This window comes from Aedes aegypti, chromosome 3, assembly GCF_002204515.2.
Source record: "Aedes aegypti strain LVP_AGWG chromosome 3, AaegL5.0 Primary Assembly, whole genome shotgun sequence".
Classification (NCBI taxonomy): domain Eukaryota; kingdom Metazoa; phylum Arthropoda; class Insecta; order Diptera; family Culicidae; genus Aedes; species Aedes aegypti.
In genome coordinates, this window is record NC_035109.1 from 138,955,752 (window position 1) to 138,983,099 (window position 27,348).

Genomic DNA, 27,348 nt, shown 5'->3' on the forward strand with positions numbered 1-27,348 from the left:
CACAAGTTCAAAAGAAATCTGAGATATTTGAACGGGTTCTCATTGGCCATGATTAGCAAGAGAAATATACCATCAAAATATTATTAAAAGTTTGTTTTTTTTAGTTATGTGTAACTTCTGGGTGGAGTTTTGAATGAGAAGATAGGCGAAATATGGAGTTACGCCGTTTTTGAGGTGTAACCAAAGAAAATATTAACTTTGAATGGATTAATTAGTCATCATAATATCGTTAAGCATGTTCAAATGTTATCAATGACACATTGCACTTGCATACCACCGAAGTATTTCACAATTAATTTTTTTGTTTCAAAAAAAATCTGAAAAAAATATATCTATTATTGTTGATACCATTATTGGTCCGACTATCATTTATCTCAATGGAAATTATAAACTTAAGTAAACGCAATTTGAATAGAAACTAAAATTTCGATTTCAGCTGTGTTCGATCTATAAAAGGACCAACAGTTATTGGGTCACCAAGTGGCTCGATCGCTTAGTTTGTAAAGCGCTCGTCTAGCATCCAAGAGTCCTGGGTTCGAGTCCCAGCCGAGGACAGGATTTTTTTCATAATTTTACCCACGTTTGAGGGGACCCTCGTTATTACCATGAAATTTGATTTTTAATATGGTTCCATGAGTCGATATCGAGTATGGAGGTTAAATTGTAGTTAAGTTGCAACAGAACATAGAAGTAGGGTCTGTGTTGACTATATATGAATTGATTTTCTGAAATCACAAATTTCAATGGACAAGGTTATTTTATCAAACAAAATTTTCACAGGCATTATTCGAATGTTCTAAGGAAAAATACAAACATATACAAATATTTATTTGTTTCAAAAAATATTATGATTCTCGTTACCAAAGTCGTGCTCAAACTTTCTGGGACACCCTGTATGCAAAGTTCCGGGTCATTTGGCCAAACGCCATTTAGCCGAATGCTGTTTGGCTGAAAATTAATACAAATTACACTGTCCATATTCGCATAACGGTCCCATGTTCTATAGAATTTCTTATATACATGGGTCTATTATGCGAATATGGACAATGCAGTTAGCATGCAACTGAAATGAATTTCAAAGTTGAATTTCAAAGAACAGCTTATTTTTGAAGAAGAATAAATCATCATAATGAGCTCTTCAGTTCAAGAAACAGTCAGAGCTAAAGAAGAACATCCTAAATGTAAGCAACTATTCACTTCTCTACTAGCGGCAACAGCGGCCAATAGTGGTTTTTCTCATTGCGTTTGTAATCTACTTTTGACAGTGACTGAAACGGTTTACGACTTACTCGTTTTTCTGCAGGATCGGTTTGCTTAGATTTCTCAAGAATCGTACCGTATTGTCTCAAATTCCGAACAGACTCATATTTCGTCTTTCAATTTATGTATGCCCCGTGAGTAGTGATGAATTTCTAGTTCGAGACCAGTAAAACCAGCTCAGATAAATTTTTTTGCGAAATCATTCATTTGAATACGGTTTTTTCGTGCTGTTCGGAATTTGAATCATGGTGTTCGGAATATGAGACAGAATGTACACAGTGTTCGGCATTTGAATCAAAATGTGTTTCCATACTTTTACGTTAAAACAATACTAAACAAGTCTAAATAAACAATTTTATCAGCACACCCAACAGTTAACAGATGGACTTTGCGGAGAAATTACAATTTTTACAAATATCAGCTAATTTATGCTTATCAGATGCAGTTGAAGTCACTCTTGGCCTTAAGTGTTCGGAATATAAGTCAAAACGGTACTTAAAAAACTATTTCATTATTCTAGCAATCTAATTAATATGCAGCTTTTGCAAACACGAAATATTGGCTTATACCTTTGACAACGGAGAAACAGTGAGCTTCACGCAAGCAACGGTGCAGAGTTCAGTTTACAGGTTGCAATCTTAATTTTGGAAGAGTATTAAATCTTCAATAACCCTTGTGCTGTTTTGAATAAGACTCTATGAACGTTTATAATATGTTCTTAACGCCTCAATTCCAATAATTATGAAAGAACAGCCTTTGGTAAAAAGATGAAAAAATCTGAGATGAAAACATAAGCAAAGGGTAATGCAAATAATCGTTATATTAGTAGAGCTACGAAGAACTGCCGACGATTTAAAGAAGGTGAAATTTCCAATAAAAATATAAGCATAATTATTGCCAATAATTATGAGCAACATGAAAAACAGCCTTTTGTCAAAAAAAATAATAACTTCTATGAAAACATAAGCAAATGTAATGCAAATAATTTTTAGTTCAGTATAACCACAAAGAACTGCCGATGATTGAAAGAGGTTCCCATATAAAATGTAAGCGAAATTATTGCCAACAGTTATGAAACCAGTAGAACTCGAAAGAAGCTATTCTTGCTCAAATGCAAGAAAAATTTCGGATGAAATGAATTAAAATCATTTTAAACTTCAGCGCACCGTTGATAACCCAGAAACGAACCAATCATCAGCTTTGAGTCTTGAAAGGGTGTGAAGTTCAAACCTCGTCCTGATTTAACAAGTCTATTTTTTCATTCCCAACAAACATTACGTCCTATCCTATCACAGTTATTGGGTCATTCTTCTGAGTTCTACACATCAGTGTTGTAACAATTGGATTATTTTTTTGTTCGTAATTCGTCCAAATGGCATTCAGTCAAATGACCCGTTTGGCCAGATGGCATTCGGCCAAACGGCGTTCGGCCAAATGGCCGGACACCGTATGCACAGTGGTTTACTTAGTCAAGGTCTACACATCCACAAAATTTCATTGAAATTTGAGTGGATGTTGTCAGCTTGGAATATAGTTTGGTGCAAAATTGGTCTTTAATCATGAATAGTTCAAATATTTTTTGTCCAATAACTCAAATCAAATCTGGATATACCCAGACAACCAGAAGTCGCATAGCAGCATACGACGAAAGTCATTTATTTGTACAATTTGCATCACTCCCGCACTAAATCTCGAAAACTTATTCATATAGACTCAAGTCATACAAGTATACAAACTTACTTTATCGATCCTACGTGTTTCGCAGACGAACATCTACACGTTTCGCTCTGAACCAACTCGATTTTTCTCTTTTAGTACGTTTAATTTTCGGATTTACCAAACGACGAAAGTAAGATTTTTAACTTTCGCAACCTAACCACTACTTTCGCCGCCCCGCTGTATGGAGAGACAAAGTGACTTAACCACGAATCAAAACAAAACACTACTTGAGTCGATTTTACACTGGTAGAAAAACGTCGCAAGTAACTGAACAAAACGGCTTATCATTTTGTCATAAAATTTCTGTGTGAAATAATAGGAACTCCATAGTTTTTGAACGCGAGCTCATTGTATGCAAAATTTAAGCAATATACTCGTCGAAAAAATGGTAAAAAGGTGATTCATTTCAAAACAGTTTTAGAAGACAGGTTGTGGTTCTTCTGAATTAATTTTCTCAAAACCGTATAGAAGTTACTTACGTCGGTTTGAAAAAGTAATCGAGAAATGGTGAGTGAAATCGTTTGATCGATGAGTTTCCTCGCATAAAACGCTATTTAATGAGTTCATATGTACATTTCGTTTCGTTCCGCATAGTTTTACAAAGTAAGTCGGATCAATCCGTAGCAGCTGTCAAATAAACTTTGTTATCATTAATAAAGTCGCATAAGAGTATAGACCAATTCTCAAGAAAATCTACACACTCGCATTGCATGTTATGTTTCATCATATAAAATATGTACGTTAATCGCCTGAACTTTTGTACGCATAAGGCCTTTTCGCGACATCTTCTTCTTCTTTCTGGCGTTACGTCCCAACTGGGACAAAGCCTGCTTCCCAGATTAGTGTTCTTATGAGCACTTCCACAGTTATTAACTGAGAGCTTTCTTTGCCGATAGACCATTTTTGCATTTGTATATCGTGTGGCAGGTACGATGATACTCTATGCCCTGGGAAGTCGAGAAAATTTCCAACCCGAAAAGATCCTCGACCGGTGGGATTCGAAGTCACGACCCTCATCTTGGTCATGCTGAATAACTGCGCGTTTACCGCTACGGCTATCTGGGCCCCCATTTTCGCGACATCTTATACGTGAAACTTTGCACATATAAGCATCGCATAAAGCAAAAGGTGATTTGGTTATACGTACATTTTGGTTGTCTGGGTAAAATTTACAACTAGAATAAATGAAGTGATATTTTAAAGGTGGAAATGTTATAAAAAGAATGAGTAATAAATTATGATTTTAATACGTTGTAAAATTTCCCTTTCACAATTGCCGAGGGAATGACAAAAGTAAGCTTATTTGACTTATGATACAGATTAAAAATTGCGAAACAATATTTTGACAAAAAAGTGGAAAGGCCATCTTTTGTATAGACAAAATCATTAATTTTATGAGAATTACATATTTGCAGTAGAAGTTTATATATAGCTCGTTAAGCTTCTCGTGGTGTAAATTTCATATGAAGCTAAACACTCCATGTAAACAACAAAATTCAAAATTGAGTACAAGGTAACTGAAAACATTTGTGGCAACCTTCGTTGGATAAATATACAACTTGTGCTGTAAAGTCATCATTCTGCACCTTGTTGCGTAAATTGATATTCTCGGACTATGTTTATAGAAATCCATTGCTATTAACTATAAACTTTTGAAAATTTGATCAGCAAATGTTTTACTCGACTTTATTTATTTATTTCATCAACGCTTACACATATTTTCGTGTGGTTATGTGTATCATGTAGATTTTTGAAGTTGCTTCATCTACACTTAGTAAATTATGAAGGAGCAAAAATAGAACCGAAAACAAATGAATTGCTAACTTTCGCCCATATTTTTTTATTATAATTTGTAGAATAATCAATATGATTATTCTACAAAATCATACATAATGGAACAAAGCGAGAAATAATTTATTGTTAGAAGAATTAAACGATTGCTCCTTATAGAACCTTTGTTTAAATACTTGCATAGTATTTCCTGTTATATTGGTCTACACTACTATTTTTACGGAAAAACATTCCATAAATTCATCGTAGACTCTATTTTTAAACACATTCTTCCATAAAATTATGATGTTACTTCTAAATGTGAAGCAGTGGTAAGCAGAGTCAAGTAGAATATGTTATTGTGAGTAGGACAAGTTTTGTAAAAATTTAACCAATCTCCATACTGTTCTGAAAGGAAGTTCTACTGAGTGAACGAATTCTACCTTCTGGGTAAATCATAGCATCACTACTCTACTGGACAAAGTAAAGTACGCAATGACTGTTTTACAGTCAAAATAGTCAACATAGTATTATGCTTGGTTTGAAAATTGGAACACACATTGGAATCAACTTGGAATTCATACAGTTGGAAAATTCACAGTTCCAATTTGTTTGGTTTTGTACCAATAAAACAGAATTTTTCACCACACCTTGAGAAAAAAAAATATTTTTCTTAATTTGCGATATATTGTAGAATTGTAATGTTTTGGGGTTCGAACAAGTTTTCAAACAGAATTGTTATTTTCATCAAAATAAAAGGTTTTTGATAAATTGTGACTGTGTATGAAATCCAGTTCACAAACTCACGAAAAGAACTTATGAACAATACTTCAGCAGAAGTAATTTAAAACGAGCTCACCACATCTGAAACACGTACAAATTATAAGGTTCATGTAAAGAACATTGCCATTCTTCCAATCTAAATCATTCAATAAATACTAACTATTTATTAGCCTATCAGCTCATCCCTCTTTCATGCCAATAACAACCATATTGTAGCGAACATACAACCAATGTGTTTGACCCATTACCGTTTGTTGGGTCGTGCCACCCAGCCAATATCAAGGCTGTCACGGACGGTAACCTAGCACGCCAAATTCCTACCACCAATACCGTCAACACGACGACGACTTCGCGGATTCCCCTGACTGGATCCTAAGCAGAAGCACCCAACGGTGATAACAGTGAATAATATTGTAAAGCTCGCTTCTTCCCAACTAGATTCAGTTCCATCGTTTAATTGACAGTGAACGGTTAGAAAGGCGGAGCTTTCTGACGAAAAAAGTGGGTCGTGAAAACGCTCGAAGAAAGGTCAAAGAATTTCGTCTGAATGTGAATATTGCAACCATCGGTCCAACAGTGCACAGTGAAAAGCGGTGAATGCGGGTGTCATAATTGATGTGCTGTTTAAACTGAGGCGTTTCAAGAACATCATCGTGTTCGTTCAGTTCATTTACGCGCTTTGTAGCTGTAGGTAATTATCAACCGTTGCTTTTTGAATGGGGATTAGAGTATCCTAGAAAAAAAAAAATAGTGCCCTAGAATGAAGTATAATCTTATTTTTTTTTGACATTTTTATAGAACAAACTTACCAAAAAACTCATTTAGAAATTCCGCCAGATCATTTGATTTTGATAAAAAACATTATATATTTTAACAATTTGTGCAGATGTGTGATCATTATTTTTCATCTATAGGTATTTTTTTGACATTTGTGCGGTGGGTACTATTTTTCGAATATATTTATTGTCTACAAAAATTTTTGAAACCTGTAAAAATCTATTTTAGGTTCTTTCTTGGTATTTATTCGACCTGATATATGAGTACGATTTCTGAGCATTTTAGCAAACGATCATAAGTTTTTTTGACTTGAAAATATAGTGTTTCCATGATAATCAATCTCCGAGCTGTTTAGTGGAATACCTATAAGTAGATGAAAAACCGAATTTACTACTATACCATTTAATTCCATTAGTGTTAGTATTTCGACCTCAAATGTAAGGCCGTCTTCAGTGTCGTGTACTAGACTCGACTTGTCGACAACTTGAACGCTAAAAATACTCATTGAAAAAAGAAAAAAAGATGAAGCAGGCTTGAAAGGCATCAGCACAACACGACAAAATATGACAATTTTTATCAAAAATTAAAAAAAATCATAAATCTATTTGGTGGAAACTCTGAACAATTTTTCAGAAAGTTGATTTATCCTTCAAAAATGCGATAATTCGAATATTGATTATTTTTTCTGGGACACCCTAGAGGGAGCGTACAGTGCGACGACATCTTCGTTGAGTTTGACCCCGGTCCGAATTTGATCCACCCAATTGCAGAAGAAGAAGTGAAACAAACGCGAAGCAAGAAGAAGAACAAGGAGATGCTGTTCTGTGCAATCTTGGCATTTGCCCTTCTGAGTGCAGTCGTCATCTATGCCATTTTCACCGTTGCTTTTTGGTTCTGCTGTGAAGAATAGAGAAACAAGTCAGTGCAGTTCGTATTCATGTTTTGGGCCAATGAAACACACGTGATTGATTTCTTCGTACCATGCGTGAGTGAGCGAGTGAGTAAGTGTGTGCTCGCCAAAAGTGTTGCAAAAGTGATGATGATGATCGCCGGCTGATCAAGGGTGAAGAAGATCGCGGTCATTAGCTAGCAGAGTGAAGCACCTGCAGCAAACCAGTGTGTGCTGCCGCCGATTTTGGCTGACCAATGAGTTGAGTGAAAATAGAAGTGTAATTTCCAATAACGGGTGGATCGTTTAGCAATAGTTGTGAACGTCTGTTGGCGCCGATTTTGCCGAAGCCCTTGAATCAGCGTTTGTCTAATTGGACCGCGGTTATAGTTAATGGGATTTTAATCGGCGGTAATTTGGAATTGAGCTTGGATCATGCAGAAATGAACACGAGGGATTCCTCCTGAGATCGACACGAAGGTGAGTGATATTTGTATTCGAAAATTGTTAAGATTGAATTGTTTAATTGTTATTATTACTATAATAGTACGTTGCAAGAATAGATCTTGCGATTCGCAGTTAATAAGTGGATACAAACATTTAATATAATTGTTACATGCCCTCAAAGTGATTTTTGAAAGCTAAATTCTTATCTAGCATGAGCCCATCTGACCAATTTATTGGAACCCCTCTCATCGTGACAACATGTCTACTTGAAGGTTTCAAATAAAGAGCTTTTGGTTTATGTGGGAATATTATTAGTTGAGTTTTGGAAGCATTAGGAGGAATCTTCCATTTCTGCAAGTATGAAGAAAAAATATCCAAACTTTTTTGCAATCTACTACAGTTGACACGCAGGCTTCGTCCCTTGGTGGGGAGGCCTGTATCATCCGCAAACAAGGACTTTGACATCTCAATTCAGGTAAGTCAGATGTGAAAATATTGTATAATATTGGTCCCAAAATGCTGCGTTGGGAAACACCAGCTCTCACAGAAAGCCTTTCAGACCTGGAGTTCTGATAATTAACTTGAAGTGTACGATTTGACAGATAACTTTCGATTATTCTAACTATGTTTGCTGGAATTTCTTCTTTTTTTTTAGTTTTACAATCAACCCTTCATGCCAAACACTGTCGAATGCTATTTCTATGTCTAGAAGAGCAAGACCGGTAGAATAGCCTTCAGAATGGTTGGAACTTATCAAATTTGTTACACGTAAAAGTTGAAGAAAGGTCGAATGTCCATGGCGGAATCCGAACTGTTCATTGGCAAAAATTGAATTTTCATTGATGATGACCATCATTCTGTTCAAAATGACGTTTTCAAAAAGTTAACTGACAATGGAAAGCAAGCTGATTGGACGATAGTTAGAAGCTTCTGCAGGATTTTTGTCTGGTTTTAAAATTGGAACAACCTTAGCATTTTTCCATTTGTCAGGAAAATATGTGAATTGAAAACATTTGTTAAATATATCAACTAAAAATGATAAGCTACTTTCTGGAAGTTTCTTGATGAGGATGTAGAAAATTCCATCATCGCCAGGAGCCTTCATATGTTTGATTTTTTTTATAATAGTTCTCACTTCTTTCAAATCAGTCTCACAGCAATTTTCGAAAAAACGTTCTCTTGATTGAGAATATTTTCGAAGTCCTGAGTAACTTGATTTTCAATTGGACTAGTAAGTCCTAAATTAAAATTGTGCACGCTTTCCAACTGCATAGCAAGTTTTTAAGCTTTTTCTCAATTAGTTAGTAATAATTTGTTTTTCTCTTTCAATTCCGGTATTGGTTGCTGAGGTTTTTTTTTTCAAAATTTAAGATAATTTCAGGGCTTAGAGCCAGGGTCCAATTGAGAAATCTTATTTTCAAAATGTTTGTTTCTTAAATGTGCAAAACGTTTCTTGATTTATTTCTGCAAATCCTGCCATATAATTTTCATAGCAGGATCGTGAGTGCGTTGCAATTGCCTTCTCTCACGTTATTAAGACGGATCAAGAGTTTAAGATCATCGTCTATAATCACAGATTCAAATTTTACTTTGCATTTTGGTATTGCAATGCTCCTGGCTTCAACAATGGAATTTGTTAAAGTTTCAAGAGCATTGTCAATATCAAGTTTTGTTTGTAAAGAAATGTTAACACCAAGATTAGAGTCAATATATGTTTCACATATATTCCAGTAGGTTCGAAAATAATTGAAAGTGGAGCTGATAGGATTGAGAATCTTTTCATGGGATATGTGAAACATAACAGGGACATGATCAGAATCAAAATCAGCATGAGTAACTAATTGGCTACAAAGGTGACTAGAGTCGGTTAAGACCAAGTCAATCGTAGATGGATGTCTAAAAGACGAGAAACACGTAGGGCTATCAGGGTATTGAATTGAGAAATATCCTGAAGAGCACTCATCAAATAAAATTCTGCCGTTGGAATTAATTTGAGAATTATTCCATGACCGATGTTTGGCATTAAAGTCACCAATGACAAAAAATTTTGACTTATTGCGAGTCAATTTTTGCAAGTCAGTTCGGAGCAAATAAACTCGCTATCCAGAGCATTGAAAAGGCAAATAGGCAGCTATGAAAGTATATTCACCAAACTGTGTTTCAACTGAAACATCTGAAGTTTCAAAAACTTTAGTTTGAAATGACCAAAACATTTGATGTTTTATACGCCTATGCATGATGATTGCAACTCCCCCACATGCCCCATCAAGTCAATCATTACGATAAACAAAAAGGTTAGAAACTCTTTTGAGTTTGGATCCACATTTCAAATACGTTTCAGTAATAACTGATATATGCACGTTATTAGCTGTAAGAAAATTAAACAGCTCGTCCTCTTTACCATGCACGGAACGAGCATTCCAATTTAAAATATTTAAATTATTATTGATTGGATTCATTAAAAAAACGTAATCCAATAACAATTTGATTAGTAAATTTTACACAGACTTGGACTGTTTCAGTCATAGTGGTGGCTTTGAACATTGCATCAACCATTAGATTGTGCAGTTAGAAAATTAAAATCAGAGGCAGACATATCACTTGAAGTGGGTATATTTGATGATTTTCCGTTAGAATTTTTGGTATCGGAAGAGGCGGAGTAGAAGTTTCCTGTGGCGGCAGGGTTTTTCCATTTGATTTTAAACAGTTAGAATGGGTACTCATAATATGAAAAGGGGAAGAGTTCAAATTACCTGCTATGATATCGGCAAAGAATTTTCCTTGGGTAGATCCATTCGAAATAAGATTCGAATGGCTACTGGACGTAACAAAATTAATTTGTGAATGAGCATGATTATAATCCACCTGATGGGTATGATCCTTAATCAAGCGATCGTTAAAATGGGCATTGTTCGATACTCTACCAGAGGAATTCCGGAATCGACCGTTACCGTTATCGTAACGGACATTACCAGTCATCTGCCTGGCACGAGCTTCGAGGACTCGCTTACGCGAAGGGCAATTTCAAAAATTTGACTTATGATTAGCCCAACAATTAGAGCATATTAACTTGGCGCTATCTTCCTTCACTGGACAGACGTCCTTAGCGTGAGAAGAAATCATGCATTTAGCATCCATGTGACAATTTTTTGTACCATGACCCCACTATTAGCACCGACGACACTGAGTAGGGTTCTGGTAATTTCCTCCAGGTTTCTGGAAATGTTCCCATGTCACACGGACATCGAACAAAAGTCTAGCTTTTTCTAAAGCTTTAAAATTATTAAGATCACTTTCATTAAAGTGAACTAAATAATATTCTTGATAAAGCCCTCTTCGAAAAGTGCCAGATTAGGTGCTCCTTTTCATAATGATTACTTGGACTGGGGAAAATCCAAGTAAATATAATAAATTTATTCCATTTTTGATCTCTTCAGGTCACTTGAGAGACCTTTCAAGACTACTTTGAACAAACGTTCAGTTTTGTTGCCATAAGTAAAAACATTGTGCTTCTTCTCTTCAAAATGTTTGAGAAGAAGTTCGCGATCTTTAAGAGTTTCCGGCAAAACGCAACAGTCTCCTTTCTTTGCGATTTGGAAGGAAACCTTGATTCCCCTAATGGAGTTCAAGATCTCCTGCCTAAATCCCCCAAATTCGGAACAACTGACCACGATAGGCGGCACTCTTTGCTTCCTCACTTGAATCAAAGAGCCTGGGCTAGAGGCTGCTTCGATTTGGTGTTAGGAAAATTTATCTGAAGCATCGAACCGATTGCTTATTTCAATGCAATTATCAACATTATGCATTTCACCCTTGGAAGAAAGCGCGCATTCCGGAGAAAACGTCATTTCTTCCATTCTTGACACGTTTAGTAACAGTTTTAAATCTCACTGTTTTGGAAGAAAGTTGTGAATTAAGAGATTCACCCTTCATTTTGTTTGTTGTTGATACCATGTTTAATGAATAAACGAAATAAGACGCGACCTTTTTAGAGATTTTTTTTTTCGAAGTGATTGTAATGCTATAAGCATTTCGAGTCGTTAACAGTTGGTCCTGAAGATTGTACATTGTAGTGGTTAAGTTTTGCTTGCGGAGATAGATTGTAAGGAGCATAAGTCGATTCATAAGGTTTGAAACTGTAAGGACTGTTCATTTTATAAAGCGGACACCTTGTGCATACTGTATCTTTTTAATTTATCAATGAAATTTCAATCTGTTTTCTGCACATCGTTCGACTAGTATTGTGCAATGTTGTGATAGTAAAAATTCTCCAAAATAATTAATTTTCACGCAAATATGGAACAACGATTAGAACGGTCGATTGTTTGGAGGTTATCAAAATCAATGATTGTTAGAAATTGGCTGGAAAATTCAACAACTTATATTTTTTATTTTCAAAAAAGGCTTGTTTTTCGAAAGCATCATCAATCAGAAGCCTGATGGAAAAAATCAAGTTATTTTTGGAACAACAATTTTACAGATATAATAAAATCATTTTTACCCCATATTTTCTAGTGAAACTATTTTAAATTTGAAGGGAACTGATATGAGTAGAATCTTTTGATTAAAAGTACGTCCTGACGGAAGTCCTAATATAGTTTTAATATGAAAAATAACTTACGCCTGCAAAGAGTTACTTATGTAGTACCCACGTCACATTTAAAGCACAATAGAAACACAATTACTTTATTCTTAGAAGACCTTTCAAACCACAATGACAATCATCGAAACTAGCAACACTGCTGTAATAAAATATATTTTATTTTCCACATATTATTTTCATAAAATGTTATTCTAAGATTACCAATTGAAATATTCGGAAAAAACATTTACAATTTGCTGTAGATCGATGAATATGAGTACACGATTTTAAAAGTATGAGACTTTCTAGTAAAACTACCATAAACAGTAAAATTTGTACTTAAGACTGTGGTTTAAACGCACGATTTAGCTTTCGTTTGTACAAACATAGTTTCTTTAGTGAAACAAAATAGTTTTGAACACACTTTTTGCTTTTCTCTTTTACTGGGAGTGATAGGATGGAGTATCAACAAACTTGACCATAAATGAGTATATCACTAAAGTTACCTAATGTCAGAGAATGGTGGAATATAGTGAATTTTTTTAAAGCTATACTTTTAGTAGAATGATAAAGGATACAAACATACAATTTGTTCATAAAAATTGAAAGTTTTGTTTTACGAAAAATAATGTTGAACTTTGACGAACAGCTTTTATTAGGAGTTTTTGGAAAAACTATTTAGCTCTTCAACCAAAAGCATTTTCTAAGATCTTATATTTTCATAGCATTGCAGAATAATAGTTAAACGATGCACAGAAAACCGATTATGATTTTATCAATAAATAAAAAAAAAAATATAGCATAAACAAAGTGTCCACTTTATAAAATGAACAGTCCTTATCTCATTGGGAGAAAATTTTGTCTCTTTCATCGCATCATGCAGGATCTTCATCCATTTCAGCATCATTCAAACCAAATTAATTATAGAGACTATAATAGCCATTAAATGATCATTTCTCGTTAACCTTGACAAACCGCATGGCGAGCACGCTACTTATTTCTATTCCAATGAGCAACGATCGATTCAATGTGAATCCTAGCCAAAATCTGCTCTCGAGCAATGATCTCGTGAGACAACCATCGAAGAAGAAACAGCTAATTGCAAATGGTCAATGTTGCGCCACCACCTGTATGTACGACTGCATCTGTGGGTGGTGCAGAGTAACCTAGAAAAGAGCCATCGCCGAAGGTTGCACCGCTGATCGAACAGTTGCTTCTATAACACCATGTCAATTTAACCCTCTAATACCCAACCCCGCCTTTAGACGGGGTACATTTTGGAATTTTGTGTATTTTTTCGTAGCTCGGAAATCAAAATGATTTTATTTTTGGCTCAAACCTTGACTCATAACACGCATAAAAGAAAAGTTTTTTATGACTTTTGAAACTTGTTTGTATTTTTGAAAATTGTTCGGAAAATTGTATTCTTATGTAACCTACAAATGCCTGGGGTTCATATAACGTGTAATATGAAAAATCGTACCTTTTATATTTTTCTACGATGAACCTATCACAGAAGGAGAGATTGAAGGTGTTAGCTACTGAAAATACAATATGCTCCAGGAAAAAAAAATAACATTTTATACTTTCAAAAGTATCGTAAAAATTTGGATTTTTATTATTGCCAAAAATTAGCAACTAGAAGAAGCTTCAAGAAAAAATACAAAAGGATAGGGATCAGTGCTGGGAATGGTAATAGTAGTAGGCGTGAATTTCGCGAAAATCACGTGGCTCTCTCACTACAGTAGTTTAAAATCGTGAATCTCATCATGTAACCTACATATATTGGGTACATGAATTTCTCTAAATCAGTAGTGTCATTGAAGGCTCTAAATGCGGGAAATGCAGCGGGAAATAGAACATTTTTCTACAGTAATTTTGGGTTGCCCTTAGCAACGGGTGTTTTGCAATTTTCAAGGCTCTTTGCCTACAGCAGCGATGGGCGTGAGTTTCACTGGATTCGCTGACTGTGATTGGCTTTGTTTGACTACTGTAGAGAGAATTTCAGATTTTTTCCCAACCCTGATAGGGATGTTCAAAGATAAAAATTATAAAAATCAAAAACCAAAATTCATGGATTTGCGAATAAAAATAAATCATTGTCCAAAACGTGTTTAGAACGATTTTAGATAACTAAAAATGAGATTTGGATCGAAAATAAAAATTTGGGTATTAGAGGGTTAACGTTCAACGCTCCGTCATCGTAATCATCGTGTAATCATCGAAACTTCAAAAGTAGTTTTTCTGTTCAAAACTAAAAATTATTCGATGAAAATATAACTGTGTTTCGATTGGAGAATAGAATACAGTGAACGCATTTTGCTGAAAGTTTTCTTGATTTTTTACTAAAAAACTGCGTTTGAAAATTCCGAAATCAATGACGGATTCTGCCCCCTTAAAGATTCCCGATTTTTTATGGAGATGTGGGTTTCACGTTAATTACATCAACTTTTTGGACTATTCATTTTTAAAATAGACTTTTTGTTAACGATATATATTTTACTACTATGTATGATCATCGTTCCAATACTATTCTACGATGTTATGGAAATATAAGATCCAACAAAACTCTTTTGGTGAATGAACTCTCTACAAAAACCACCAAGAAAAGGTACACCATATGTAAATTTAGGCATACACAGACAAGAGAGCTCTAGACTTGATATTTATGTAGAGTTGACCATTACACTAAGTTGAAAGAACATGACAGGTTCCAGTGGTAACGTAAATCTATGAATGACAAAAAAGCGATGTAAAAAACGATCCACTAATTCGGCAGTTGGATGTGATGAATACCCGGTAATGAAAGGTAAATGACGGTGCGTTTTAATGACTGGAGCGCTAATGATTGGCCATTCAAGGTGCGTAACGTGTTGAAGAAGGTACAAAGTAATGGGAGAGTCAACACTTTCCCTTCGAGCAACTAGTGGTGGTTCAATTTAGTTGAGCAAGCATGACAATTGATTATTTGTGGGAATTTCAAACAAACACCATAATGGTCAATGGGAACTATGGATGACAAAGGGAATTAACAAGTGGATTTTTACAATAATGAAACAGATGGAATGAACATTAAAAGCATCAGCTTCAATTTTGAAGTCGCCGTTTTAGTGTATGCCAAACCGCATTACGCTCAAAACATGAACTTCCACTCTAGTTTTCACGTTCTGGTAGCTGTAGACATTTCTGTGGAAACCCCTATAGGGACTTAGATAAAGACAGTAGTTTTTTTGTGATGAGTCTTTTGGAGATTTATAACGAGACCTTTATGGATACTTTTGTGGACACTTTTTGTGACGTGTGCATTTAGGATTTTTTTGATATATAACATACATCTAAGCTAGCAGTTCTAGCGCAAATATGCTTGTCTTCCTAGAAAAGCCTTCCTGCCCATTGTGTAATGTTTGGACTTCCTCGGGTCGTATTGTATTGCAAACGTTTTACAAACCAAATAGACAATTATCGATTAGATACACATTTCAAATTAACTGATTGTCTGAAAACCATAACAACATGGCTTCTATTCTTTATGTCATTAGTAAACAAAGCAGGGATAATTTATATCACGAACAGATATAGCAAGCAGTGATAAATTATATTGCGCGACATAATGACAAACAAGTCTGCATGCAACATCAAAAGCATATTCACTACCGGAACGGTATTACTAAACCATACTTCTCTGTTTCCTTCCACTCCCCGAAATGGAAGCATAAAACCAACTTATGAACCTTTCATGCGGAAAACTATCAAACTAGTAAGCCATTAAATTTTGGGAAAGGAAACACATTTCTTCCTTTTTACTTTGCCCGCTCACTCCCACAGAAATCAACCATCCTTCATGCTTCAATTGTTTCCCCACACACCGCCCGGCGCAAGTTTCCTTGGCAGGAGGGGAGTTCCATCCAGAAAGTTCCTGTATCATTGAGCAGATTACTTACTGCTATTTACTTGACATGGTTATGTCTGCCTCCATTCTCGCTCCGGAACTGTCTCGTCTATTCTATTCATGCAAATATGAGACATGATAGGAAACAAACGAAGTAAAACTTTCGGTCCGTGGTGGGGATGCGCTTGCACATTTCTGCAAAGAAACCGCAGACATCAACCGGAGACATAAAAAATTTTGCACTACGAACGGTGGCAGTTCGCAACAGCGGGAACGAAAGAAACGCGATCAAGCCTAAACAAAACTTGACTGGAGGGAAATGAATCAAAAATTGTAAACAGTGGATTTTTATTTAAAAAAACAGAGCCGGGACAAAAGCAGCAAGGCATTGTAATTTGAATACTATGAAGAATATCTATTAAAATAAAAAACCTCAGAAGGACACCAAAAGAGAAAAAGAGAACATTTTTATAATAAATATATTAAATTATACTCCAATATCATACTCATTAAATTCAAAATGCTTATTTGTAACTTTTTGTTAGGAACTAAGGATGGTTAAATAGTTTGAAGCTGAAATTTCATTGTTTGCGAATGAATTTAATAATACAGAAAAAAGAAAAGAAATTTGATTTACCTAAACGAGCAACTTCTGGCCAAACCATTTAATGTACAACACACTGTTTCGGCATTTTCACTTTCTCTCGTAAAGACATAACAAAGCGTTTGTAGAATTCCTCAAACCCCAAGCGTTCTTTCTTAGACAGTAATATCCATAACGATCAACCAAAGCGACTTCCAGCTTAGCAAATAAAACCCGATACAAAATAAACATAAAACGAGCGCAGAAGTGAATCCACCGCACGCAATCCAGCTGCTGTTCATATTTCAACAAAACAAACTTTCCGCAGACCAATTTGTCACCAATCATCCTCATCCTCCTACAACTTTTGCCGATAACTTGATAAACCCCATGGTTACCATGGAAAAACGCAGAATTCACCGTCCACCCGATACACCTTCAATCGAGCTCGAACGGAAAAGCCAAAAAAAAAAAAACCGCGCAACAAAGTCAATCATGTAGCACAGGGGTTTGCAAACCTTATGGCTCACGAGGCACTTTTTTGATAAAAGTAGAACACCTTTTTCCTTTTTAAATTGATCTATTCGTTTATAACATTTGCTAGAACTAGAGACGGATTAAAAATCCATTTCCCTACGCTGCCATTCTTCCATCATTATAGCACGTCTTTCCTTACATAGGCCTGATACATAAGCAGTCTGCTAACCAAAAAGTAAGCCTTTCTGCCATGAAACTACCACCCCTCTACACCTTCCCACATCGGCTGACGTAGATGCAGGGGTATATTCGGTTTACCATGGGCCAGTTTTTAAATACCTTCGCAATTCTTGGTCCTTCTCCTCATTGGTCTGGATTCATACCTGGCAGGCGCCACTGTTGCCTAAAAAGAAGAAGATCACCAGCGCTTATACTATGATGCGTCTGATAGTCTTAAGCAGTTATCTGGCTGGTTCCTTTTTTGTAGTGCAAGCTGACCTGCGATACTGGAGTAGCAATCACGGGCGACCAATCAAGCTCAAATTCAAGCTCAAGCTCAAACTCTATAAAAAAAACTTATAATTTAATTGCGCAGAAGACATTAAACCTTTTGATGATATCTACTTGCTCCTATGGGCAACATGCTAACACAAATACATACTTAGATTCATTTTTTAAAACATAATCGTAGATAACTTCATTTTAAACTTTTAATGATTCATTCATTTGAACTAAAAATAAGTTATTTTGAACCTTCATATTTATATATTTGTCTATTATATTATAAACTGTCACGTCAAAATCATTCTAAGAGTATGACTTGATCATACTTTCAGCAGTTGACAAGATGCCAATATCATGGTTAATTTGGAAGTATTTGAAGCCTTTCATAATTCAATGCATTCGTTCAGTGGTTTTCACATCGTGTTGCATGGAGCACTTGCGGCTTCTTGAAACTTTTGCTAGTTCTCCACGATGTTTCATAAAACTTTGACCAACGCTTTTTTTCATAGATTTTTACAACAATTATACAGGTACTAGTTGAGAACCATCTGAGCACTTTTGTCACTCAACTAGGGTTGTCATGTCTATTACGGCTTAACCAGCCGACGGTGTTTTGAAAATACCAAATACCTGAAGGTTGTAGACACAAAAGTCAATTTGGATAAATTGAGATGTAAAATTGTGAAAAATAATAGAATCGTTCGAGTGGGCTTTGATCTCACGACTCCCAATACGCTAGACTGGGCGCGTTAACCAACTACGCCACAGAACGGGTAACGATTCTGCAGCGCAATCGGCCAACCTGAAACCAAAGTCCGTCACGACCCCATTTTCTCCTTCACAACCCTACATACCGTTTTGTCTCAAATTCCGAACAGACTCATATTCCGAACACTCGGTTTTTGTATGGCGATTGGTTTGAAATGTTTCACTGAAATATGTCATCAAATAACCCGGAAATGGCAGTCAATTGCAATTAAATTTTAATGTCTACCAATCAATTTTATACCTCGGGAGTAGTGATGATTCTCAAGTTCGAGACCAGTAGAACTAGCTCAGATAAATTTATTTCCGAAATTATTAATTTTAATATGATTTATTCGCGCTGTTCGGAATTTGAATCAAGGTGTTCGGAATATGAGACAGAATGATTAAGGTGTTCGGCATTTGAATCAAAATGTTGTTCCACACTTTTACGTAAAAACAATACTAAACAAGTTTGAATAAACAATTTTATCAGCAAACCCAACAGCTAGCAGTTAGACTTTGTGAAGAAATTAAAATATTCACAAATATCAGCTAATTTATGCCTATCAGATGCATTTGAAGTCACGGTTGGCCTTAAGTGTTCGGAATATGAGTCAAAACGGTACATCTCCTTCGGCTCTCTGAGATGCCCAATTCGACTCTCCTAAGCGTGCCTACGATCAACAGTGAGAGATTTTATTTTTAGCGTCGCACTGTTGCCTTGTTTGTGCCACACTACTCATAAGCCAACGTTGGCTCAATGAGATGGTTAGTATAGGGGGTCTGTAGCCTTGAGGTTACGCTTTCGCTTCATAAGCGGAAGGTCATGGGTTCGATTCCCAGCCCCTCCACAAAAAAACCCGTCCAGCCACCAAAAAACACCTCTCGGAGGACCGTGCTTTGGGGAGCACATCCATCCTCCGTCAGTATCAGATGGTGACTGAGACAAACTGACCCTCTTCGCAGGCAGTTAGCCTCACTAATAGCAGAGCTCTCTCCTACCTGCTTGGTGTGAGAGTAAAAGAGTAGGAGAGAGTGAAACTAGATGTAAATATAGATAAGTTGAAAATAGATCTGTATCGGTAAAGAAGCTACAAGATCAACTGAGTCCGGCACAGTAGTGGCCACAAGCACGGAGTGCCCTAAAAAAAATATGGAAATTACTATGGAAAATGATCCAATCATGTTGATACTGTACTGCCCATTACTGCATAATAGTCAAATTAGACATTTTAGTCGATTTCGAGTTAATACCGTGGAGTCATCAAAGGGTCCGTCCATAAATGACGTAGCATTTTTTCACAGATTTTTTACAATTCCCTCCCCCCTCGTAGCATTTCGTCACAAATGCTGATACCCCCCTTGGAAAATACGTAGCATATCAAGCACCCCCCCCCTTTTTTTGTTATTTGTTAGCAATTGGGTTAAAACAAAAAATTGGAACTCAAAAGTTCAATACAGATTTTAATATTAATTACTGACTGAAACGTAAGGATAATCTAACGAATAAATGTTTGATTTGCAGTAGCGCTCAAAAGTAATTTGGAAAATAGTTTTGAATGAACCTTCCTGTTTAAGTTGTTGGCTAAATTGTATTACTTCTGCTGTTGTTACCATGAAAAAATTGTTTACAGCTGAAAATATAGAAAAAAAGGAAAAATCTTTGATTGGATTCTTGAAGCTTACAGTAACGAGTTAGGGTACAATAAATTTTATAATATGTTGAAAAGAAATTTAGTTACATTAGATGACTGTTTTTTAATTATTCGTTGTTATGAAATAGATTTCAATGAAAATGATCAAGATAGGATATATTTGATTTGAAATGGATATTCGTCATTATTATCCAAATTCAAATTCATTTATCAATCATTGTAAGTGTAGAACTAGCCCTCGTGCGTTAAAATACACTCAAATAAAGATATAAAAAAAAAAAAAAAATTTATCAATCAGGTACCAGATGCAGAATAGATTACATTTGTAATATTTGGAATGTTCAGATAATCTTAGCGATTATTGTACAAGTTATTCAACTTTATTGATATTTCAGCTTAACTTCATTATCGTTCCCCATACTGAAATAATCTTACACAACCTATAACGAAACAATTAAGGTACCCCGGGGCAAGTGAGAATACGGGGTAAGTGGGGCGTTTCGTCATAGCTCACTTAGGAAAAGTTTTTCATGGGGGTATTCTTCTAGAAAGTTGAAGATACAATGACAAGGAATGTATTTAGTACTAAACATATTGTTTTTTTTTATTACCATGTGGTCATTGTAACAGTTGTCAGTTCAGCGCCATTTTCAACTTGCATGATGAATTGTGACACGTTTCCCGTCTTGCATTGACTCGCAAAAAATAAATGTGTTATAAATCGAATTTCCATCTGTAAGCTACAATTTTAAGTATTATTAGAAGCTGCTAACGATGAACCAGTATTTTGTTTTCATTTCATATGCAATTTTTGATGGTCTATCTTACCCCAATATATGTTTGTACCCGGGGTAAGTGGGACCTATCAAAACAAAAACCAGAATCAAAACTTTTCGTATACGTTTCATACATTTTCCTAGAGAATAGCACTAAAACATTCGAACAAATAATTTTTATCAAAAAAAAAACAATCTCAAATTACGTAATTGCATAAGAGGGAGAAGAAAAGTGTAATTATATTTTATTTTTTTTTTTATTTTTGAAATACGATTTCAGAATTGAACGAACACAGAGATTAAATTTGAAATGCATCATGAGAACGATTACTTTTCTATTTCATTTGAACTTTATTTGTTATTTCTACCAAATTAAGTAGTGATAGAAAACAATTCCACCCCATTAAATGGTTTTCTGCCATGCATATAAATAATAACAAAACATATTTATAATTTCGTCAATTATTGGTTGTTTATGTGCTACATTTTAATTTACAACTTATAAATGATATATTTTGAACATGTTTAATTCCTCTTTACGCTTTCATTGAAGAATTTTAAGTTAATATTGAATGTGAGGTGACATGCTATTAAATAAATGTTTTCTTCCTAAAACGTTACGTATTTCATGGTTGATCCCTTATGTACATCAAATGGCTCATTCTAAAACTTTCTTCCATGGTTTTCACAATTTCGAAATTATTCGATCAGTTTCATGCAACCACCAGCAAATATGTTGCCAAAATGTGACCGAGTTGTTGGATTTGCAAAATATTGACATTTGAAAATTTTATTGAACAATTTGTTGGAACTATCGTTTTTTTCGTTCCCACTTGCCCCGCGGTACCTTTATATTAAAAATAATCTTTCTACAAATTACCGAGTTATTAAGGTAATTTAATGGTAGAACAATTTCGATAACACTCGAATCTGTTGTCCAGGCTTTTCCATCAAGTTTTATTCAGGCTGTTCCATTACGTGATTCAAAATGCTACGTCCACTAGCTTGGACCCCTCCCTTCCCCTCGTCACACATCGTCACAAATTCGTGAAGCCCCCCCTCCCCCCTAAAAAGCTACGTCATTTATGGACGACCCCAAATGATAAATACTTTCGATCAACTTACTGACATCTGTGAGATTGTTCTAGAAAATTCAGAAAAAAATACCAAGTTGTTTTGTCACATTGGTAATTATAATCGCATAACAGTCACATTGAGATTGTAAATGAGTCTCGCAATGTAATTGCAATGAAATTTCTATCAGAATTATTTTCTGACAATTCACCTAGTATGCGATATGAGTTATACCAAACATCTGCCTCAAATAAGCACTTCTAAGCAGACATCATGTATACGCGCTTCATATCATGAGCTTGAGATCAGCTTGCCATGAGCGCACAAAAATAATCGCGCGCTTGAGCACGTGCTATGTTGAGACGCATTTTTTTAGATCCCATGTAGCAATGTGCTAGCTCAAACAATCACATCTGCACTGGCTCATGCGCCGTCTCATGAGAAAATCTCAATGTGACAGTGCATTTGAGACTCACAGGTGTAGGTTTCAAAAGCAAAGAAATGGAATTAAACCATGGATTAAACTGCCCGTAGGCAGTTTGAAAGTACTGACGCGGTTCAACGCAGTTGAGATTCTAGCATTTGAATTGAAAAACTTGGCTGGCCACCGAAGAAGCATAGGCATAGACCGAAGCCGTATGCTTCCGCAGGGTTATTGTACCAGGCAAACATAACTGCATAAATGTACTCCTAGTAAGCGCATGTGACGAGCCTCACGAGAAGTCTCATGAGACTCGCTCACTAAGATATATTTTGTACGTATCTGCATCTCGTGTCTCATATAATCTGTGAGCTGCGATATGGAATATCGCATGGCACACTAGCTCATTTAAGTATACATGAGAAATACGACACTCTGCTTCTAAGTTCCTGGTAATTTTTATAAATTTTAGTTTCCTCCAATACCGCCATAAAATGCTCACTTTGTATTCAATTTACTCAATGCCTACTTTTGTCGAATGTTACAAATATGCAGTCATAGGCAGTGTAATGTAAGTACAAATTTATCATCTCATAATAAAAATTCTTCCTTCCAATTTCAATAACGGAAAATGCATCCAATGGATGCAAATGGCTCAGCCCGATTTCGCATAATACCATTTGGTATAACGCCGTTTGGCATACCGCTATTTGGCTGAATGGTCATTCGGCATATTAACCATTTGGCATAACGGCTATTTGGTATAAAAGCCATTTGGCATGATTTAAAGAATACCTTGCTGAATACTATTTTTCTTAGCTTTCTTTATGTTAAGGTCGGTCGACAATTAAGCATAAAAAAAAGTTTCTCTGTTGTGGGTCTTAGACGTTTGAAAATGAGTTTTACATGTTCTGAAAAAAAATGTTGAATAGGGTGGTCCTTATTTAGGTTTTATTTTTGAATCAAACTTTTTTGCTTGACGAAATTGCTGGTTAAGTTCTTCAGCAAACTTTAGGAAAATGTTATTACTAACTTTGCTTCTTCTTCTTGGCATTACGTCCTCGCTGGGACAAAGCCTACTTTTCAGCTTAGTGTTCTTATGAGCACTTCCACAGTTATTAACTGAGAGCTTTCTTTGCCAAAGCTGCCATTTTCGCATTCGTATTTCGTGTGGCAGGTACGATTATACTCTTTGCCCAGGGAAGTCAAGGAAATTTCCATTACGAAAAGATCCTGGACCGACCGGGAATCGAACCCAGACACCTTCAGCATGGCTTTGCTTTGTAGCCGCGGACACTAACCACTCGGCTAAGGAAGGCCTCCAACTAACTAACTAACTTTGCTAAATATTGTAAATTTTTAGTTTTTGCTACCTTGATGCAAAGCAAATTTAAGTAAAAATATATTTTATTAAAATCCCATTAATTCATTGAGTTGATGAAATGAAAAATTTGTTTCAGTGGCATTCAAAAGGCGACTTTTTCTGTAAAAGCCGCGAGAACTTTTTTTTTAATTTGGAAAATTCTCTTCAAATAAACCTTTAAAAAAATCTAAATTCGATTGTAACTCTCAAGATTTTAAAATTATTGTCAAATGTAGGTCACCCTTTTTTCGTAATGTTTTATTGTACTTAATAATACGAATCAATATATTTGTTGTCGTTAACTTTGTATGATTTTGTGATATTATTATTTCAAAAGTTCATACTTAGTGTCATAGCAGTCATAATTATACATAACTGTGGCAGCGGTGGAATAACCTCACGTCAGTTAAGAAAGTGTACAGAATTAGGAAGGTAATAGAAGTAAAATTATGTTGCTGCTACTTAAAAAAAAATTATTAACCTAAAGTAAAATGCATCTTTTTTCCAAAACGATGTACACCCGATTCTGTTTTTGCACTGATTTTTTTTACCCGGCCGTGCAAAAAAAGTTTTCATACAAAATTTTCCGCCAAAACCTTATTTTTGCATGAAACGTCGAGAAATGGTGTTACTTTTTTTTACACGGTTTTTGAAATTTTGAACTGAAAACTTTTTTTACACGGTACGCATCCCCCGTGCAAAAACAGAATCGGGTGTACACACAAAAGTTGAAAATCCAGTTAAAACCTACAACTTTGCTGACGACATAAAGAAAGCTTCTTCTATTTCCTGGCTTGAGTCCGTCACGAACTTATGAAAAATTTATACTGCTAAAAATTCAATCAATTTTCACACTACCTATTTTTTGCGTGTCAGTTCTGACCCATCATGGACATTGTGTGTTAATATTTGGTTGTTTCAGTTATCACTTCACCACCGATAGAACCGGTCGATGGAAGAAGAAGCATGAGCGGTAACTCTTGTTCTCCAAACAAATATTCCGGGTGAACGTTAGGTCCACGCATGATCCACTAAGATTGGTTGCTTTAGTGCATTCCGAAGCAAGTTTGAGGTTGAGGTACTTGTCCATGAAGTCCGCTAACTCCATGTTGTCCTCTTTGCTCAAATTGATGTTGAAGTTGCCTGTCACGATGATTGGCGTGGTCTCCTTTTGATACTCGAAGAAGTTCCGCGCCATGAAGAACTTCTTTTGCTTCATCGTGGTATCCGGGGAAATGTAAAGGCAAACCAGTAGTGCCCGACAATTCATTATAGTGCTCTGGGCAGCGCATATATCACCATAATCATCTGACAAGCCCAGCTCAACATCATAACAGGTGCAGCGTTTGCGAATCGTGTGCGACACAGCCATCGTTGTTGCAGAGCTGCTGATCCGCAAGTTGCAATTTCAGCGCCAGGCCGTGAAATCGCTTAGCACTTCTTGATCAAGATCAATCTGCGATTCCAGATATCGGTCGCCATTGCCTTGCAGGAAACGAGCGTGGCCTAACTGGTCGGTTTGAAGATACCAACCTGTGCGTGATCTACGCCAAGCGTGTTACCATCATGCCAAAGGACAAGGTTGGCTCGACGTATCCGTAGCGAACGCGCTCAAATTCAATTGCAGAACAATTTCAAACAAAACGGCCCTTTTCAGGGTTACTGCAATGCATTCGAAGTTAAAGAGTTACAACCGGACATATTTCTTTTATTACTATTAATTGATAAATTAATTTATTTAATTATCAATTATAATTTCGGTTGATTAGTTTTGAACGTAGCGAAATAACAAACAATGTTTTACCTAGGTTTCCGTCGCTCGGGTCGGGCGGCGGTAGCATTTTTGCAGTCTCTTTGTGCGTATTTCGATTCAATCGACAATTTCTTATTAACTCAAAATATCAACAAAGCTGTTGCTGATTAGCTTTAACTCTTTGTTCGACAAGTTGACACTGATCGCTCCAGCATCCATATGCATGTACGTACCAACGACGACAACGGCATTACTCAATCATCGCTAAATGCGAGACAAACCATGATGGAGTCTTCATGCATGTGCCGTCCGCAATTTATCCGACTCATGCACACACTGTCGACGATTGCCCCGCGCGCGCACAATGGGAAATGTATTTCTTGGCACAGTGATTCTCGAAAAGCAGTATTAAGCCATGATGAATGATTGCATGCAAATTCTTCAGGTATCAGAAGGCCGGCTCCAAAGGCACGTTCCCCACCAGTTTGGAGATTTGTGCCATCGCCATATTTGAGCCTATTTCATCATCTACCCGATGGTAGAGGAAAGGGAAGGGAAAGATGGGAGGAAATAGGAGTGGGGTCCCTTGAAGAGGGAAAATCGCATAAGCGAATTGAGAGCATGTAGCTCCATACCACAATGGGTTCGAACAGCGCCCTAAAAAGGGCACTGCAAAACGCATGAGCGTAAAGAGAGCCTATAGCTCATTACCACAGCGGGTTAAGAATAACAGAATGTCCTGAAGATTCAGGCTTCTGAATTCAGTTTCACTTAATAAGTGTTTACCAAGTAATTGGAATCGCATTTGCGAAAAAACTGGACAGTTACATATCAGGTGATACGAAGTTCCATAATCGGAGTCACAACTATCACACACAAATGAGTCAGCACGCTGAATATTTGCCATGTGATAGTTGAGTTGGCAGTGGCCTGTCAACGCTCTGACCAAGAGACTGCAATTCTGCTTTGACAGATTTGTTAAATACTTCGCCACCCTTGGAGATGGCTCAGTAATGTACAATTTTGTTTGACGACATGACACCAAACTATTCCAATATTGCTTGTGCTGAGTTGCCGCCCAAGAGTTTATCTGAAGCTTCACCCAGCACTTCGAAATTGGAATAGCCGGCTCAGGGCCAATGAAGTCAAGCGATGCTCCATCGCGAGCTAGCTCATCAGCCAATTCATTTCCAGCGATGGAAGAATGGCCAGGTACCCATACAAGGTTTACAGAGTTGACTGAATTCAGTTCCTCAATTTGAGTTCGACATGCGATAACAAGCTTCGACCTTGAGTTGGCTGAAGCAAGAGCTTTTATAGCAGCCTGACTATCTGAACAGAAGTATATGACTTTACCCATTACGCGCTGTTGAAGTGCTGATTGCACTCCACACATAAGAGCAAATATTTCCGCCTGAAAAACGGTGCAGTTTCTACCAAGTGAGTAAAACTGATTCAGCCTTAGCTCACGAGAATATACTCCTGCACCAGCTCTACCTTCAAGAAGGGAGCCATCAGTGTAACATACTATATTGTTTGATATACTTCTTTCCAAATAGCCAGACGTCCACTCTTCCCGTGAAGGGAATTGTGTGGTAAATGTCCTGTAAGGAAAGTGACAAGCAATTGTGAGATCACTTGGAGCAAGGACAATTTTGTCCCAATTCACCAAAAGTGGAAACAACGAAGTGTGTGTAGATCTACGATTTACTGGATTTTTCTCCAGTAGATCCAGTACCCATAAACGGTAAGAACAAGAAAGTGCTTCTTGTTTAAGATATATGTGTAGTGGCGCAACGTCGAAAATGGCCTCAAGCGCTGCTATGGGAGTTGTAGAGAACGCACCAGACATCGCCATCAAGCACATCCTTTGGAGATG

At 36.3% G+C, this 27,348-nt stretch overlaps 1 protein-coding gene across 4 annotated transcripts in view; it reads left to right on the forward strand.

Moving 5' to 3' along the window:
* The first annotated feature begins 5,955 nt into the window (after window positions 1-5,955).
* LOC5567265 overlaps window positions 5,956-27,348 on the forward strand; it is a 437,455-nt gene continuing 416,062 nt past the window's right edge. For 2 of the 4 annotated variants that reach the window (XM_021849478.1, XM_021849479.1), the window contains exons 1-2: window positions 5,956-6,223; window positions 7,009-7,678. The gene's annotated coding sequence lies outside the window, so the exon portion shown is untranslated. The remainder of the gene's footprint in view (window positions 6,224-7,008; window positions 7,679-27,348) is intronic. The other 2 variants (XM_021849480.1, XM_021849481.1) reach the window with 1 other exon arrangement.